This window comes from Lepus europaeus, chromosome 2, assembly GCF_033115175.1.
Source record: "Lepus europaeus isolate LE1 chromosome 2, mLepTim1.pri, whole genome shotgun sequence".
NCBI lineage: Eukaryota > Metazoa > Chordata > Mammalia > Lagomorpha > Leporidae > Lepus > Lepus europaeus.
Genome location: NC_084828.1, coordinates 155,319,342 through 155,331,963, shown reverse-complemented (window position 1 = coordinate 155,331,963; position 12,622 = coordinate 155,319,342). Strand labels below are relative to the sequence as shown.

The 12,622-nt window shown below is 40.2% G+C and overlaps 1 pseudogene; it reads right to left on the bottom strand.

Moving 5' to 3' along the window:
- The window catches only part of LOC133752109 (protein DEK-like), a 71,787-nt pseudogene extending 64,042 nt beyond the window's left edge, over positions 1–7,745 (bottom strand).
- Between the last annotated feature and the right edge of the window lie 4,877 nt (positions 7,746–12,622).

Sequence of the window (12,622 nt, the reverse complement as noted above, 5' to 3'; positions counted from 1 at the left end):
GTACTAGTTATAGCATTAAATCACAATGTACAGCACATTAAGGACAGAGATCCCACATGAGGAGCAAGTGCACAGTGGCTCCTGTTGTTGACCCAACAAATTGACACTCTAGTTTATGGCGCCAGTAACTATCCTAGGCTGTTGTCATGAGTTGCCAAGGCTATGGAAGCCTTCCAAGTTCGCCGACTCTGATCATATTTAGACAAGGTCATAAAAGACAGAGTGAGGATAGTAACCAATGATCCTAAGAGTGGCATTTACCAGGTCTGAACAATTATACAGCATTAAGTGGGGAAGAGGACCATCAGTACACACAGGTTGGGAGTAGAGCCATTGGTGGTAGAGTAGAGGTTATGATTACAAAGGAATGAGGCCCAAGTGCACTAGACAGAGCCTAGAACAAAGGACAGAGTCATTATTAGAGGAGCTAAGAAAGGTACTGTCTAAGCTACAATTAAGTTTTCTGATTGAGAGGCAAATAGAACCTGATAGAAGGGGCTTGATAATAATCTGGTGGGCTTTAGGCCTTGTAAGTTAAGAGGCCCAGACCTATCTATCTCTTCACATGGGGTATATCCTAAGGGAGGTGTGAACCTCCTAGGGGAAGGCACTCTGTTGACTTTCATTACTTGGCTGGCCTGGGAGGAGAGCTGGCCAGGTAAAGGCAGGGGGCATCTCTAACAAGAAATGTACAGTTCTGCCTGCAATGTTGCTGACCCTACTTGACCATCCCCTCAGCTGCAGTGGTCACTTTGGAAGTTGGGCTGAGTGAAGGGCTTTTCAGCTTAGAGCCAATAAGATCTGTGGCTCTGACCTGGGCATCCTTCGACTCCAGGGCAGGTCCATTTCCAGTGATCCAACTCTTGGCAGAGCTGCCAGGGCTCTTCACAAGCTGACTTCTGCTGAAGCCCAGGCTTACCACATTGAAAGCCACTGCAGTGGACTGGCCTGTTGGGTCTCCTTGAGGGCAGATCACTGTACAGATCAGCCATTAATAGGCCTGCCACCCATTGCTTCTGATGCCAAGCTTTCTTTTCCTCCTGGTTTGTGTTAAAGCAGACCAGAGGATGCAAGTCAAGGGAGTGCCCAAGTCCCATCTCTAATCTTCGGTGGCCTGAACGACAAGTCTATAGTCACAGGCATGTTCTGTAGTAGTTTTTCCAAGGTAGACAATGCCCATGAGGAAAATTATATTCTCACTTTAAAACTTTCTTTCCCTTTGGTCTGTAAGGGAGGTTTTTTCTACTTACTATATACTTCGCTGATGGCGAAGTGAATCTAGCTATGAGATTATTATTTGAGTTCTTATTTTGGCTATGCTATTGCAGAAAAATGTTAGCCATCTCTTTTATAAGGTCTAAAGATTAAATTGTGCATCCTACAGATTCCTTCATAATAGAATTAGTTTCCTACCTTGAAGAGAATAGAGAAATGAAAGAACAAGTTGGTCTTAGAATAGAGAAATGAGGGAGCAAGTTCTAGATCGCTTGCTGACAATAGCAATATCACATGAATACTTAGCAAACCGTTTCAACCATTAGATAACAACTTAAGAAAACATTTACCAGAAGGTCCAATGCCTTCTATAAATTTTAAGAATCATGTATTTGAAAACACCTCTTAAATATCTAACCTGGTGTAGTTTGTTTAGCCAGTAAACTTAAGCACAACCATATAAAATGTTTTTAGTTTCTTTCTACCAACAAGTTTAAAACATATGATACACAGATTCAGGTCCCACAAATTAAAATGTATCTTTGATTGATTTTAGCAGCTTAAATTTATGGACAATCTTATCTATAAGCCATTTAAGATAAAACTCTTAATAAAATTTCCCCATGTGGACATACAATATGTACACACATATAATATAGCATAATAGACCAATATAGCAATTTTAATAATAGCTTTTAAAATCTTTAACTCTTTTTGTAGATTGCCAATTGATTTGAATTGCTTTTTCTTTTTAGTAACCTCAGTTAACCATACTTTGTCTCAGTTGGTACTGTTAATACATTATTGGCTTCATCTGTTTACAGAGCCATCCCAAAGTACTGAATACAATAAAAGTGGCTGGAAAAAGTCCATAGGAACCTATAGGAGGACAGCTAAACACAGAACCAACAACGCTTTAGTTATATGAGCAGCAGATCATATATAACTGTGGATGACAAAAGACTTTAAGTCGCCATGTTTAAAATTATGAACTCATCAACCAACAAGAGGCACTTGCTTACTTCACAGTATTTTTGAAAGCACCTGTAGGATTTTACAAGTATTTAACCCTTTAAGCCTCTAGGGCTTTCTCATTAAGATAACTATCATGTCTAGTAATACAAGATCATTAGACTTTTTAATTCTCAAACATTTGTATTAATAGCATTTTCCATTATAGAAACTTAAAGTCTGGTACCACATCACATCTTGACAGTGCTTCTAATATACTCCAAATAGACTGATTAGTTGGTGTCTCTATAAGATGAGAGACATAGGTCCTTCGATTTTTTCAGTTGGACCCAAACTGGAAAAACCAAAGTCCAGGATTTACTGGAAATTTTAGAGACCAGATTGTTTGAAACTTTGATTTTTTGAATGCCTGTCAAGAATGCCAAGAAGGCTCAAAATCCAAAATATCTGGTTGAAATAAGATTCCTTAAAATCATGACATAACATAGACCAAATCTGATCATTGTTACAAGGTGATTATTCAAATTTTTGAAAAAAGCACATATTTAAATAACCCATAGCTCTTAATAAAAATTCAGCTGTTTTTGAACAATTAGAATTTAACAGACATCAAGAGAACATAATGGATTACTTTAACACATTGCTTTAACAGAGCATCAGAGTTTAATTCTATGTCAAAGAGAAATTGAGCTTCCTGTGATCTTTTGCTGTGAGGTTTCCTTCCTTTACCTTCTTTCATATTGGTGACCATGTTTCTGTGTTTCTGTGTGTAAGACATCTTTAAGCATCTTTTGCAGGGCAGGATGAGTGGCAACAAATTCTTTCAGTTTCTGTTTGCTATGAAAAGTCTTAATTTCACCTTCATTCACAAATGAGAGCTTTGCAGGATATAGTATTCTGGGCTGGCAGTTTTTCTCTCTTAGTACCTGGGCTATGTCTCGCCATTCCCTTCTAGCTTGTAGGGTTTCTGATGAGAAGTCTGCTGTGAGTCTAATTGGAGATCCTCTAAGAGTGATCTGACGTTTCTCTCTTGCACCTTTTAGGATCTTTTCTTTATGTTTCACTGTGGTGAGTTTGATTACAACATGTCGTGGTGAGGATCTCTTTTGGTCATGTTTCTTAGGGGTTCTATAAGCTTCCTGTACTAAGATGCCTCTGTCCTTCTCCAAACCTGGGAAATTTTCTGCTAGTATCTCACTGAAAATGCCTTCTAATCCTTTCTTCCTCTCCATGCCTTCAGGAACTCCTAGAACCCGAATGTTGGGTTTTTTAATAGTATCCTGTAGATTCCCGACAATATTTTTTAGATTTCTAATTTCTTCTTCTTTTCTTTGATTTGACTGTTTCCTTTCCTGTTCTCTGTCTTCTAAGTCTGATATTCTCTCTTCTGCTTCGCCCATTCTGTTTTTAAGGCTCTCTAATGTGTTTGTCATTTGATCTATTGAATTCTTCATTTCATTATGATTTCTCGTCACTATCGCAGTTTCTTGTTCCACTAGTTGTTTCATTTCATTTTGATTCCTCCTTAATATTTCACTTTCACGAGAGAGATTTTCTATCTTGTCCATGAAGGATTTCTGTAGTTCAAGAATTTGTTTTTGAGAACTTCTTAATGTTCTTATCAATTTTTTGAGATCCGCTTCTTGCATTTCTTCTATCTCATCATCTTCATAATCTTGAATTGGGGTGTCTTTTTCATTTGGGGGCGTCATAGTTTCTTCCTTGTTCTTGTTAGCTTGGTTTTTGCGTTTGTTGTTTGGCATGTTGGAGATATTTGGTTTCTTCACTGTGGTGTTTTTTCTTGTTACACTATGGCTCTATATCAAGTGGACTGTCTGCTTTCAGTGGAGCCCCAGAGGCTTGAGATGAGTGTGGACTGAGAGCTGTGTTTGGTTCCTCAGGGTTGAGGGTGTGTCAAAGATGACACTCCCAGGTTAGGTGTGGTAAATCTCTCTTTCTTTTTTTGATTTAAAAGGGAAGTAATTCCGCACAGCTGAACGTAATTGGAGGTAGTTAGCAGGCAAATGATATACCCACAGGAGCCAGAGATTGGAAGCTCTTTCCCAAGGACCACACAGGGAATCTGTGCTGCCCTCAGTGTGGGCTCCAATTCTCCTGCAGTCTCCCACTGGGTTGCCAAGTTAGATGTTAATCTCCTGTTATTTCACCCCTCCCCACAGAGTCAGGTTTTTCTGCTAGGCTCAGGGCCGGTGCAGACCTGAGGTCGCCCTGCTTATGACGTATGTCCAAAATGGTGCCTGCTCTGTCTTGCAAATGACCGGGTTTCATTGTTTTTGACTGATGTATAGTATTCTATAGAGTACATGTCCCATCATTTCTTTATCCAGTCTACTGTTGATGGGCATTTAGGTTGATTCCAGGTCTTAGCTATTGTGAACTGAGCTGCAATAAACATTAATGTGAATTTTTTGTTTGCCAATTTAATTTCCTTTGGGTAAATTCCAAGGAGTGGGATGGCTGGATTGTATGGTAGGGTTCTATTCAGGTTTCTGAGGAATCTCCAGACTGACTTCCATAGTGGCTTAACCAGTTTGCATTCCCACCAACAGTGGGTTAGTGTCCCTTTTTCCCCACATCCTCACCAGCATCTGTGGTTGGTAGATTTCTGAATGTGAGCCATTTTAACCAGGGTGAGGTGAAACCTCATTGTGGTTTTGATTTGCACTTCTCTGATTGCTAGTGATCGTGAACATTTTTTCATGTGTCTGTTGGCCATTTGGATTTCCTCTTTCGAAAAATGTCTATTGAGGTCCTTGGCCCATCTCTTAAGTGGGTTGTTTGTTTTGATGTTGTGGAGTTTCTTGATTTCTTTGCAGATTCTGGTTATCAACCCTTTATCTGTTGCATAGTTTGCACATATTTTTTCCCATTCTGTCATTTGCCTCTTCACTTTCCTGATTGTTTCTCTTGCAGTACAGAAACTTCTCAGTTTGATGCAATCCCAATAGTTAATTTTGGCTTTGATTGCCTGTGCTCCTGGGGTCTTTTCCAAGAAGTCTTTGCCAATACCTATATCTTGCAGGGTTTCTCCAATGCTCTCTAATAATTTGATGGTGTCAGGTCGTAGATTTAAGTCTTTAATCCATGTTGAGTGAATTTTTGTGTAAGGTGAAAGGTAGGGGTCATGTTTCATGATTCTGCACGTGGAAATCCAATTTTCCAAGCACCATTTATTGAATAGACTGTCCTTACTCCAGGGATTGGTTATGGATCCTTGATCAAATATGAGTTGGCTGTAGATGTTTGGATTGATTTCTGGTGTTTCTATTCCGTTCCATTGGTCTATCCATCTCTTTCTGTACCAGTACTATGCTGTTTTGATAACAACTGCCCTGTAGTATGTCCTGAAATCTGGTATTGTGATGCCTCTGGCTTTGTTTTTGTTGTACAAGATTGCTTTAGCTATTCGATGTCTCCTGTATCTCCATATGAATTTCAGCATCATTTTTTCCAGGTCTGAAAGAATGCCTTTGGTATTTTGATGGGTATTGCATTGAATGTATAAATTGCTTTTGAGAGAATGGACATTTTGATGATGTTGATTCTTCCAATCCATGAGCATGGGAGATTTCTCCATTTTTTTGTATCCTCTTCTATTTTTTTTATTTAAGATTTTGTAATTTTCATTGTAGAGATCTTTAACATCCTTAGATAAGTTTATTTGAGGGTATTTGATTGTTTTTGTAGCTATTGTGAATGGGATTGATCTTAGCAGTTCTTCCTCAGCCTTGGCATTGCCTGTGTATACAAAGGCTGTTGATTTTTGTGCTTTGATTTTATATCCTGCTACTTTGCCAAACTCTTCAATGAGTTCCAATAGTTTCTTAGTAGAGTTCTTTGGATCCCCTAAATAAAGAATCATATCATCTGCAAAGAGGGATAGTTTGAGTTCTTCCTTCCCAATTTGTATCCCATTAATTTCTTTTTCTTGCTTAGTAGCTCTGGCTAAAACTTTGAGAACATATTGAATAGCAGTGGTGTGAGTGGGCATCCCTGTCTGGTACCAGATCTCAGCGGAAATGCTTCCTTTTCCAACTTTTCCCCATTCAATAGGATGTTGGCCGTGGGTTTTTCATATATTGCTTTGATTGTATTGAGGAATGTTCCTTCCATACCCAGTTTGCTTAGAGTTTTCATCATGAAAGGGTGTTGTATTTTATTGAATGCTTTCTCTGCATCTATTTAAATAATCATATGGTTTTTCTTCTGCAGTTTGTTGATGTGGTGTATCACATTGATTGATTTGTGCACATTGAAGCATCCCTGCATACCAGGGATAAATCCCACTTGGTCTGGGTGGATGATCTTTCTGAAGTATTGTTGCATTCTATTGGCCAGAATTTTATTGAGGATTTTTGCATCTATATTAATCAGGGATATTGGTCTGTAATTCTCTTTGAATGCTGCATCTTTTTCCAGCTGGATTCATAAAAAGAATTTGGGAGGATTCCCTCTTTTCCTATTGTTCTGAATAGTTTGAGAAGAACTGGTGTCAGTTCTTCTTTAAATGTCTGGTGGAATTCAGCTGTGAATCCATCTGGTCCTGGGCTTTTCTTTGTTGGGAGGGCCTTTATTACTGTTTCAATTTCTGTCTCAGTTATGGGTCTGTTTAGGTTTTCTATGTCTTGCTGGCTCAATTTAGGTAGGTTGCATGTGTCCAGGAATCTATCCATTTCTGATAGATTTCCCTGTTTGCTGGCATACAAGTCCTTGTAATAATTTCTGATGATTCTTTTTATTTCTGTGGTGTCTGTTGTTACGTTTCCCTTTTCATCTCTGATCCTATTGATTTGGGTCTTTTCTCTTCTTTTTTTAGTTAGTTGGGCCAATGGGGTGTCAATTTTGTTTATTTTTTCAAAAAACCAGCTCCTCGTTTGGCTGATTTTTTGTAATGTTTTTTTTTTTTTTTGATTCAATCCTGTTGATTTCTTCTCTGATTTTAATTATTTCTCTTATCCTACTGGATTTGGGTTTGGTTTGCTGCAGATTTTCTAGATCCTTGAGATGACTTGAAAGCTCATCTGTTTGGTGCCTTTCCAATGATGTAAGTCCAAAATGGCACCTGCTCTTTGTCTTGCTCGCTTTTGAGAGGTGAGTGGAGAGAGAGAAACCCGTGTCCGTATCGGTCACTTTTTTTTTTCCTCTCTCTTCTAGTTAGCCTGGTGAACTTTTCCCCACAGGGTTTCAAGCCTCGTTCCCTCTAGTCTCCTCTTTCCGCTTGCCTGCTGGTGTCTCGGGCTATTGAGAATCCACCCCCTCAAAATAATCCTGCCCTGTGGAATTACCTGGATAATTTCACGTGAAAGATTTCATTTTGCCTTTGGCCATCAGAATACTTGCTGCCTTTTCCCACTTTGTGTTGCTAGTGCCCTAAATATCACTCAGCTTTGAATCCTTTTTCTGGTCTTTTATCCCAGATTTTAATGCAACAAATGGTTTCACCCCTTGCTCCCCCTTTCTCTATTACCTGTAATCATGGAAATGGATACACACTGAAAGCTTTTTGGTAAATGGACCTTCATCATTGCTTTCTTCATGGTTGCCTGTTTTGTTTTGCTTCCACTTCCAGTTTCTGGATTCTGTAGGGAAACAACAGTCATCTGAAGAGAAAAGCATTGGTTCAGATAAAGCCAGGATGAAGCTGTGCAAATAACGTCAGCTCGTAACGTTGCTCTGGTATCATGTTGTAGAGAAACACTCTATTTTAGAGTGTCTTTTTGCCTTCAAAGGGTAGTTGGAGTGTAATAATGTCAGGAAGACAATTTTAAAATCAGGTGAGCAAGGGTCTTATCTGTTTTTTAAGATTTATTTTATTTATTTGAAAGACAGAGTTACAGAGAGAGGTAGAGAGAGAGAGAGAGAGAGAGAGAGGTGTTCCACCTGCTGATTCACTCTGCAATGGCGGGAGCTGCACTGATCTGAAGCCAGGAACCAGGAGCTTCTTTTGGGTCTCCCATGTGGGTGCAGGGGCCCAAGGACCTGGGCCATCTTCCACTGCTATCCCAGGCCATAGCAGAGAGTTGGATCGGAAGAGGAGCAGCTGGGACTATAACTGGCACCCCTATGGCAGTAGGGCAGGCTGGGGCTTTAACCCGCTGCTCCATAGTGCCGGCCCTAAGGGTTACTTATCTTGAAAAAAATTGTGACAGGTCTTCCGCAAGTCCGTTGAGAGTGTACTATTTAATGCAACCACTAGTCCCTTGTGGCTATGTAAAACTGAACTGTTTAAAATTCAATAAATTAAGCTTCAGTTCCTCAGTCACACTGGCCACACTTCAGCTGTGCAATAGCCACATATGTGGCCGGGGCAAATGCATTGGGTAACACAGGTTAGAACATTGCTGTTATGGCAGAAAATTCTATTTACAGCTCTGCTCTAGTCATCACTTCGCTCAAGTTGTTTCCATTCAGTAGTATCAGTTTCCCGCATCACTACCTCTGCAAAGCCCACGGGTCTCACTGAAGCTTGGCTCAATATCACCTCCATCATGCCTTGCAAGACCACTCTCTGCTGCATTTTACAGTTTTTCAATTTCTTGGACAGCATTTGAAAAGTTTAAACAAAATTACATGTAGTCAGTATTCTTTTATTAATATTTGTTTATGTAACAGGCAGAGTGGCAGAGAAAGAAGGAGAAAGAGACAGAAATCTTCCATCTGTTGGTTTACCCCACCAATGGCTAAACAACCAGGGCTGAGCTAGGTTGAAGCCACAAGCTAGGAACTCCATCCAGGTGTCCCACATCGGTGTAGGGGCTCAAGTACCTGGGCTATCTTTTTCTGCCTTTCCAGGTGCATTAGCAAGGAGCTGGCTGGGAAGCAGAGTAAAGGGACTTGAACTGGCACTCCAACTTGCAAAAGCTGCTTAATTCAGGCCTCTATTGCCAGTATTAATGCATTCTTTCATGTGTTAGTCTTAGATTTTAACTATATCAAAAGAGAAGAATTATGTTTTACAGTCTTTTTTTTTAAAAAAAAGATTTATTAATTTATTTTAAAGGCAGAGTTACAAAGAGAGATACAGAGAGAGAGAGACATACAGAAAGAGAGACATACAGAGAGAGAGAGAGAGAGAGAAAGAATGTTCCATCTGTGACTCACTCCCCAAACACCCCAAAGGCTGGAGCTGGGCTGACCTGAAGCCAGGTGCCAGCCTCCGCCACTTTCCCAGTTGCATCAGCAGGGAGCTAGATCAAAAGTGGAACAACTGGAACTCAAACTGGTGCCTATATGGAATCCTGACAACACAGGCAGTCACAATGCCAACCACTGTTTTATAGTCTTTTAAAAATAATAATGTTAACATCACTTTTTTCTAAAAAAATTATTTATTTATTTATTTAATTTATTTGAGAGATAAAGAGACAGAGAGACAAGCAGAGGGGCCTCCATCCAATGGTTTACTCTTTAAATGACTACAATAGCTGAAGTTGAGCTTAAGAAGGGATCCTGGAACTCAGTTAGGTTTCCCGTGTTTGTGGAAGACACCCAAGTACGTCAGCCATCACTGGTGCCTCTCAAGGTTCACATTAACAAGCAGGTAGAATTAGCAGCAGAGCTGTGACTCAAACCCATGTACTCCCATGTGGGCTGTGAGTATCCCAAATGGCATCCTAGTCACTAGGTTGAATGCACATCCCTGTCTCACAGTCATGAATCTTCTCCATGTCCTTCATGGCTTAAATACCACACTATCATTATTATTCCTTTTTCAAAACAAACTCAGGCCTAAGTGTAAGCTTGTTCCTTGTGTATTCCTGTAGGATGTGGGCTCTTGTAAAGCAACACTCTCATGATTTATATATTGCTACATCTTCAATATCTGACACATTGGAGGTGCTTAATAAACCTAAATAAACAAACCACAATTATTTCACGTAATTTCATGAGAGCATTGTGAATTGGGTTTTACCCTCATTTTTAAAAATTCAGAAGCTGAGGTTCAGGAAAGTTCAATAATACTATGAGTCAGAGAGCTGACAAGCATTGGATATCTTGTACTTCCGTACTCCTACGTATGACCTATCTCTGAACTTGGTGTCTCACCATCCTCTCTAGCAAGGTGTCTGGATTTCTTTCATGAAAGTTATGTTTCTTTGAGGAAGGAACAAGTATGAGATGTATCAAAATGCCATGTCATCATTCTACTGATGGAGGAAATTGAAAATAGAGCACAGATTCAAGGGCAAAGGTGAAAGTTCTACTCTGCATGCAGCAGTGGTACACACAAATAGAGGTCAGGAGATTGCTGGGTGGTCTCTTTTTAGACTAGTGCCTACAGCACTACTCTCTCTGTAGGTTGTGAATTTCCTATTGCTAGGGTTTCTTTTATAACAATTCCCTCCCCTCAAACATCCTTCTGTGAGATTTGAAAACCTTAAAAGCAAAGCTATAAGTTGCTGGACTATTCCCATTAAAAGAAGTGACTTGGGTTTGGTTGTCAGAAATAAGCAGACCTCTGAAAAACCTACTTCAGAAAGATGAAAATATGACTGTCAGGGGACACACAATGTCCCAACAAGATGCCTTTTGAATTAGTTCTACTCTCCTGAAATTTTTAAAAATATTTCATCTTTTACTACTCAATTTTTAAATTTAAAATTTATTTTCATTTTATTTAATAGGCAAATTGACATTGAGACAGGCAGACAGACCCATACTGCTAGAGAGAGAGAGAGAAGGAGGTGGGGCGGGATCTTACATCTGCTTGTGCATTCCCCAAATGCCATGGCTGGACCAGTCTGAAGCCAGGAGTCTGGAACTCAATCTGGGTCTTCCATGTGGGTCTCTGGGACCTGAGTACTTGAACTATCACTTGCTGCCACCCAGGGTGCATATTGGTAGGCAGCTGGAATCGGAAGCAGAGGGGAAACTCAAACCCAGGCATTCTGATGCCGGATATAGATGTCCTGAGCAGCATCTAAACTGCTGTGCTGAGTGCTTGCTCCTATCTTGGGATTTTGACAGCTGGAATACTTTCCTGGAGGGGGCAAGGTGCCTCACACTGTGAATTGAGACACTTGCATCTTCCTTTCCAAGTGGAAACAAGCAAGTGTGGACAAGACAGCAACACCAATTCCCCCAAAGGGTTCTCTTGGCTTCCTTCCACAACTCACCAGCTTCAGATTTTTATAATCAAATAATATCATTTTAGCACAGCATTCTCTTTATGGTGAGCTGGGCTGTGACAGTTGTGTGAATTACTCACACTGGAAATAAAAAAAACACTTTAAATATGATTTTCGGGATTTACTGGGGTAATATTCTAGGCAATTCCTTTGAAAAAGGAAAGTGTAATAGGCAGGCTTCAGGGTGTTTTTCTCCTTGTTGCAGTCAAAAGAGAAGTTAGAGAAATGCTGCTTGGATTCCCAGAAGGAGCAGTCAACACGAGCAAATGGAAGACAGTAGTTGATTTGAATTCAGTTCAGCTTCTGTCAGCTGAATTGCATTTTGGGGAGCAATTAAGTATTCAACACAATGGGTGTTTTTAACAGCTTCTCCCCTGTGTTTGTGTGTGTGTGTGTGTGTTTGTGTCTGTCTAAAGTTCCCCTGAAAAAAAAAGAAAATTACCAAAGCAGCTGAGTCAAGCATACCAATATAGAACACAAGACAAAGCTAAGGAGGGTGAATCAGGCACCAGTTGAAAGCTTCGCTGTGTCAGTTGCTCAGAGATGCAGTGAGCACAACTATGTTTTCTGCAAGATCCCTTGATGCCGCACTCCAAAGTAGCAGCAAAGGTGTTAAAGCCTGGATTGGAAAAACAGAGATCTTGGGGATGACATAGCTCTGAGTGGGCAAACCCTGACTCTGAATTATGCATCATTCCGAGAGCAAATGAGTCCTCTCTCCCTTGGACTGGTGGGCTGGGATTTAGACAACAGCATCCTGCAGAGCTTTGCTGGGATGTGATTCATTTCACAGCAGAATTTAGAAATAATGTTCTAGACTCCAATAATTGGAGGCTTCAGGATGATTTGGTTAAACCCCTGTTCTGTTTGCTATTGCTGTATAACAATCCATCCCATACTTAGTGGTGAAAAATAACCATTTTTATGCCTCTAAATCCTTTTGGCTAGCAATTCAATAAAGGCGTAGAGGATATAGATTTCTTTACATGGTGATGTCTAGCCCTTCCACTGGGAAAACTACCCTGAGAGCTAGACAATCTATTTCCAAATATGATTTATTCACTTGAGTCTCTGGATGTTGGTGCTGGCTTCTGTCTGGGACCTTGGCTGAATGTGTGAACCTGAGCATTAGTGTGCCATCCTCCTAGAGGGCTTGACCTCCTCTTAGGCATGGAGACTTCAGGGCTCCTTTCAGAGTGGCTTGGAGCTTTAAATGCAGGTGTTTTTGCTGAGCAAGGCAGATGCTTTATTGTCTTTTAAGACCTAGACTCAGAAGTCACAATGCC